Here is a 7500-nt window from a genome sequence, read left to right as displayed (position 1 = left end):
TAAACATAATAAATAAAATTAAAATTTACTTAAATTACTAATAATAAAATTCCGATAAAATTTTAATACACTTCAAATCAGAAGACAAAACTTTAGAGAAAAATAGAAACATTTATAGACCTCCAAATTACAACGTAAATGAGTAACACCCGAGTAATTGCTTAACATAAGAAAGAAAATATTTGTAATACAAATGACTGTGATAATTTCCTTAGTCTAAGAGAAGACCCAAACCAGGTGAATCAAATCCTTTCAAGCAGTGATGAGAATATCTTTAATATCTCCAAAACCAGTAGAGTCTTGGGAAAATCCGTGGGATCTTTGACCTCATCTCACAAGGAACTGTCAAAACATAAACCAATTTTCTTTATTTCATCGAAAACATCTCGTGTCTCATTTATAACTATTCACTTCTGTCAATATTTCTGGCCTATTTCTCAAAGGGATTACTTGCCATATTATTCCCTTGGCAATGCAACAGAACTTTAGGTACAGATTGTCACCATTACTTCTCATTCTCTCGAAGACACAAAACCATCTAAATGTTCCTTTGATATACTACGAATTGAGGGGTGAAATATATGTTCATCTTCCTCGTTTACATTTTGGAACAATGGATCATTCATTTGAGTCTGTGGGTAGAGATTTGAATTTATGTCTGTTGCATATTCCGTGACTCGCAACACAGGAACTGCAAGTTGATGAATATCAATATTCTGTTTCTGATTTGTAGGGGATTGGTTTACTGAACTAGTCTTCTGTCTCTTATTTGTTGGAATTTGTTTACGGAACTGGATGATTGAGTTTGGACATGGAGAGAGGATTGACAAGGGACAGAGGAAGTAGCTGATCGAGTTAAGATTCCATAAATGGAGAGGAAATTTTGGAACAGATCAATAATTTGGAATAATGAATGATAGTTTGAAAAGGAAATTCTAAAAATAGACGGAGTATCCTGAAGGAGAGCACACACTTGCGAACTAAGGGATAAAGTTTATAAATATGAAACATAATTCTGATATGAAAAGTATTTTTGATATTAAAAGCCCTCTCAATTCCCCCACCCCAATAGGTTCATCTCAAGCCCTCCTTACCCCTCCCCACAACGTGCCCACGGTCATGACACTCTTATCATATTTGTAATCTTTACAACGCCTGCCATTCATCTTATTTCATCATTTCCCGGTTGTTCTAACTTGCTTTCTCTTTAAGTATTATTTATATCTAAATAGAAAGAAAACCTTGATTTTACTTTTGAAGGAAATTGAGATTAATCCAGACTCGGACATATATATATATATATATATATATATATATATATATATATATATATATATATATATATATATATATGAGTGTGTGCGTGTGTATATATATATATATATATATATATATATATATATATATATATATATATATATATATATATATATATATATATGCGTAAAAATCGCAGGAAAACGTGATGCTCAGATGCAGAAGAACCACAGGGAAAATGAAAATACAGAAATTACACTTGAGTCCTGACTAGTTTCGTGATACTTCCTCAGAGGACTGATTTATTGAGAGAGGTTTCTTACAATTTATAGGGAAAGCAAAAGTACGAACATACATATAGAGATTTAGAGAACAATGACACTCCCTTACCCGCTACCTGGGCTTGACTCAGGTGTGAGGAGGAGGAGTCCGCAAGCTCGTTAGACACCTGCCAAAAAGGGTCATTTCTAGTGGCGGGTATATTCTTGTTTTCTTCTTATTTTACTTTCATTACAGTTATTTATATGTCAATGCGGTAGCCTTATCTATATAAATACATAAGCAAACCAGTAAGGGCTTAACTTTAAAGTCCCCGTTAGCGTTGGCATATAGGGCAAGAGTCAACCGATCCTTCATTGGCTTATGCCCAGGCAATTTCTTCTCTTCGGCCCAGTTTCATAACAATTAAACACTAGCTGCTCTATGTGGCAAAAAACTGAATGAATCCCGGATCGTTTCTTAAATTTCTCAAACCAGCCACGAGATGCCTTGAAATTGTCTGAGGAAGGTTCGGTTGAACTCTCCCCAGCATCACCCCCAGAGTTCTCCTCCTTCAAGTACGTAAAGATGGTGTGCGCCTTCTCGCAGATGAAGGTTTCGGTGATGGTGTCGCCAACGATCTCTCTGTCCTTGATCCACACTAGCAAAAGTCGTTCCATCTCTTCTATGATAGGGCTACGGCGTTTTGAAATAATGGTGATCCCCTTAGAAGGTTTCACTGCTTTAATAGCTTTCTTCTGTTTAAGGATTTTCGAGATCGTCGACATATTACGCCCATACTGTTTAGTAAATTCACTCACGCAGACGCCACGCTCATGTTTTTCAATAATTTCCTGCTTTACGTCTAAAGAAAGCATTTCCTTCTTCCTTTTCTCACCACTACCACTACCACTTGCGAAACTAAGCCTTTTAGGACCCATACTTTACGTAAATTACCGTAAAAGGATGCACGTAAAAAATCACGATTAAAACACAGTTAATAGCAGAACGCACAGGGCACAACTGCAAGAAGCCGACGAGAACAGAGGACTGACCAAAGCCGCGCTATTTGAGGGTCCCTCCACGGTCGAAGTGCTGCCTTCTATCGGCGGAAATAAAGAACAATTCAGGCGCCATGAGCACTGACTACGCGTACGAGTATTGTTTACTTCGGGTGTCGAAAAAAAAATTTGGGTGTAGAGTAGGAACGTGTTCGAATTGTACTTCGCGTGTCGAAAAATTCGGATACAACCGGTACGACGAAAATTGCTTACTTCGTGTGTCAAAATAAAATTCGGGGGTAGAGTCAAAAATTTGCTCGAATTTTACTACGGATGTTGGAAAATTCGGATGTGGATACGATCAGATGTAGAGGTTTCACTGCATATATATATATATATATATATATATATATATATATATATATATATATATACATATATATATATATATATATATATATATATATATATATATATATATATATATATATATATATATATATATATGTATATATATATATATATATATATATATATATATATATATATATATATATATATATATATATATATATATATATATATATATAAGTACATACATATATATATATATATATATATATATATATATATATATATATATATATATATAAAATACACTGTATATGTGTGTGCGTGTGTGTGTGTAAAAATATAACAATGTATAGCTTTGAATTTTATTGTACCTAAAAATTTTAGACAGTTTATGTTTCTTTCATATAATAATTATTATTATTAATATCATTATTATTATTATTATTATTATTATTATATATTTTGGAGCAAGAGAATTAACGTGACAAGCAAATTTCATGCTGTTAATAATGATATATATATAAGAGAGAGAGAGAGAGAGAGAGAGAGAGAGAGAGAGAGAGAGAGAGAGAGAGAGAGAGAGAGAGAGAGAGAGTAATATACTAAGAGAAAATATTAATTATTCTATTTTCCCGAACACCAAGGCAATAAGTGTCCCAAGAGAGAATATTCAACTTCACAGGAATAGAAGAAAAAATCTCACTCCAGATACCATTTAAGAGACTGACTTTACTTTACGAATTATTGGAATTATTCAGATCATGAATAATGGGAACTCTCACCTTTCAATGAAGATTAACATGAACGATTGAATAACCTTAACTGTCTGGGGCTTGCATAGTTAATAAAAAAAGGAATAAAGATCATTGAGAAATTTACTGTGATATTTCTAGCAATTCATGTCACAGAGAAATATTTTGGGTTTAAACCTTTCTTGTATTCTATTTCTTTTTTATTAATTTTACCTTTATCTGAAATGATATATTAATAATTACTTGCTTATAAGAATAACTTTTCTTCCTACTGATATGAATCTTTTTTCTTTGGCAAAAATAATGTATATAATTTTAGATATATGAAATTTAATTCACAAACATATGGAAAATATGTTCTTTTTTGACATTCAATATTTTTTGATAATGTTTCTGATAATCTATATAGAGCTGCTTTCAGTAGTTTATCAACCCTTTAAATTCGTGGTGTATCATTTCCTTGAACAAAATAAGAAATAGTAAATAATAGAATAACGGAAGATGAAATATAAATATTAACAAAGATAAAAAGTATATATGCTTGAAAAGGATTCCTTCCTGTAGACTTTAATTTCATATTTACTTATTTATTCGTTTGCCCAAATCAAAGCTCTTGCCAGCGACGCCTGACATCTTCAAAATGACAGTTTAAACACTGTTACTTAGTTACTTTACTTTGATGGCTGCTTTTCTCTAGGTGGGACACCTTTTATCAGTCTTCCTCCTCTGTTTATTATGTTGTGTAATTTCTTAAGTTGGACTTTTGGTAAATTGTAGTAGATAGAGTTGCAGTAGTCAATCCTGGTAATAACACAGTTTATCCCAAGTTTCTTAACAGAATTTTCGTCCAGGTACTTTTTTATAAACGCAATATTTCTTAGATGATAACCAGCCTTTTTATTACATTATTTATTTGGGCATTTAGAAACAGGTTACAGTCAAGAAATACACCTTGATCTCGAACTTTACTAGATATCGGCACAGAGTCATTATTTATGTTCATTTGAATATCACCTAAGTTTCTCACGCTGTCTCTCTTGCCCACTACCATGAATTCAGTTTTGTTCTCATTTAATTTTATTTGTTTAAATGTCATCCATTCTCTAACACTATCAAGGATTCGGTTTAGAGTTTCAGTAGTGTCATGTATATTATTTATGGAGAAGTAAAATTGTGTATTCATCTGCAAATAGTTTAAGTTTCACGCCATGCCTTTGTAGCATTTTCGATAGACCAATAGTATAGATGCAGAATAAGATTGGGCAAAGTACACTCCCCTGGGGTACCCCTCTGTTTAAGGGTTCAGAGGATGAATAAGAGTTTCCAATTTGTACACAGTAATTTTTGCCAACCAAGTAGTCTTTAGGTATTCGAAAGCTAGATCTTCAACGCCAATGGACCGTAGATCATTTAGTAGCAGTTCATGCACAACTGTATCAAAAGCAGCACTGAGATCGAGCATTATTAAGATTCCACATTTATTTTCATCCATCATTTCTAGCATATCATTTACAACAAACAGGGCAGATGGCTATCTCCGTAGAGTATAATTTTCTGTAAGCATATTGGTTGTCAGGCAAAGCTTCTATTGCTTCTAAGTGGCTGACTAGTTGTTCAAGAATTACATATTCAAGCACTTTTCAGACAAAGGATAGATTGGAAATAGATCTATATGAGCTTAAATCCTGGTAGCCCAGTGCATTTTTCAGAACTGGTGTGACTATAGCCATTTTCTCAGATTTAGGAAACTTACATTCATCAATGCTTGCATTTGCTATTCTCATTATTATTTCGGCTAGACTAGAGAAGTCTCTCTCTCCAATTACTTCAGATATTGGCATAGGATCGATCGCGCAGTTTGTTTTCTTTGCTCTCCTGACAATTTTGGTGATGTCATCTCGTGTTATGTTGTTAAATCGTATTAATTTTGTCTGTGTGCCTGGTGTATCATTATTCTGATGTTCAGTATTTACAAATGATCTGGTTGTTTTCAATTGTGTTTTTAAAGAATACTAGAAAATGATTTGCTAGTTCCTGGTCACTGTATCCATCAGGTAGTTTTTTTTTCTTTTACGTTTCACATTATACCATTCAGGAGACGATATAACTTATTTATGTCTGTTGCTACTTCGAGGATCTTTCTCCTATACTATTCATTTTTTCCTTCTTAGTAGGTAGTTATATTGACACGCAGCAGTTTTGTATTCTACCCAAGTACTTTCAGTTTTTAAACTATTCCACTTTCTTTCTTTACGTCTTTTTCCCTCTTTTTTTTTCCAAAGTCTCTCCATCAAACCAAAGAGAATGGTCTTTTACAGTTATAGTCTTTTCCATAGATGGGCACATGGTATCATATTCACTTTTACTCACTTTATTGTAAGTGGTCATAAGACAGTTAGCACACTTAGCTCCTAACAGACATTGATCATCATGATCACAGGGAATGTTGATAGCATCATTTATTTTCTTTGTAACTTCTTCAATAAATACAGTATGAGAAAATTTTGATTCATGTCTAAAGTTTATGTTCTTTACTAATGCATGTTTCTGTAGAGGTGGACTAAACGTAATAAGTTTGTGTACCGGGGAGATAGTACATTTCTCTACAGATTGTCTATTTACATAGCCACAGTTTATGACATCCCTAGTAGCCATGATCAGTATTTTCCGCTAGTCTTTTCAATTCCAATTCAAAAGCATTGCAGTCTCTAAAATTTACTATGTGGTCACTTGGTCTGTTTAACTTTGTGCATTTTATACACTTTGACACTTGCGAATTATACTCCCTGGTGGAGTGTCTCCCTGAACATTTCCCGCAGACTTTATCTTCATTCTTAGACTTGAAATCTTTTCCAAAATGTCCATACCTCTGACAGTGGTAGCAGGTGATCACTTGGTACCTATCACGTATGTTATAGATACCCCATCGTAACGAAACTTTGTCCCCATCATCATGAATAGCCCTCCGAACTTCAGGATCACATTTCAGCACATGGTGGGTGGTCCCCCCCCCCCCCAGCATTTTTCTTCAGGACTACACTTATCTTATCTTCTATATTTTGGATTTGGTCCAGGCAGCTATTTCTTTGAATCAAAGCATTTACTACACCATCTTCATCATTGTATACATTGCATATCATTATTTTGAGTTTTAGTTTTCTGATTTTTCTCGTTTCAGTGTCAGCCACCAATGTCTGAATTTTTTGCCGCCTCTTCTCTGATCATATTGTTTGCAAAGTTTACAGCAACATATCCCTTCGTAATTGACTTTAAGGGCTTGTTCAACCTCACGTTTTCTTTCAGTAATTTTAGTTGTTGTATTAGTTGATTTAATTATCATCAGATTTTTTTTCCTTAACTTTGTCAGCAAATGTCGGTTTCTCCGGTTTTGGGTCTATCAATGTTTGAAGTGTTGTTTTAATTGATTCCATATTCATGGCAAGAATGTCAACTTTCTCAGTGAGGTCGATGGCCAGGGTGGAATTTGCTGAGTCTGCGCTAAAGTTCGCAAGTTTGTTTTCCAAGTCATCTATTTTCACATCTTGTTCGTTCAGGGCCAGATTACTCATGTTTACTTCTTCCTTTAATTAGGATATTACTGAGTGGTTTTGTCTTGCATCACGTACGCAGTGAGGGCATAACCAATCTAGGCTATTCCGGTCAATATCACTGATGGTTGTCATTATGTGCACACATCTCTTATGGTAGAGTCTTGCTTTCACAAGCTATCCATTTTTTCCGATCTCCATCCGTTTCATTACATTTGAAGTAGATATAGCTAGAAGCAGACATGGTGTAGTGTTTCTTATCACTTATGTTTCGCCATAAGACTTACCAATATCTTTTCAATGATATTCTAGGCGAGAAACCCAAGGCTA

Source organism: Palaemon carinicauda, chromosome 34, assembly GCF_036898095.1.
Source record: "Palaemon carinicauda isolate YSFRI2023 chromosome 34, ASM3689809v2, whole genome shotgun sequence".
Classification (NCBI taxonomy): domain Eukaryota; kingdom Metazoa; phylum Arthropoda; class Malacostraca; order Decapoda; family Palaemonidae; genus Palaemon; species Palaemon carinicauda.
This window is presented reverse-complemented; position numbering follows the sequence as displayed.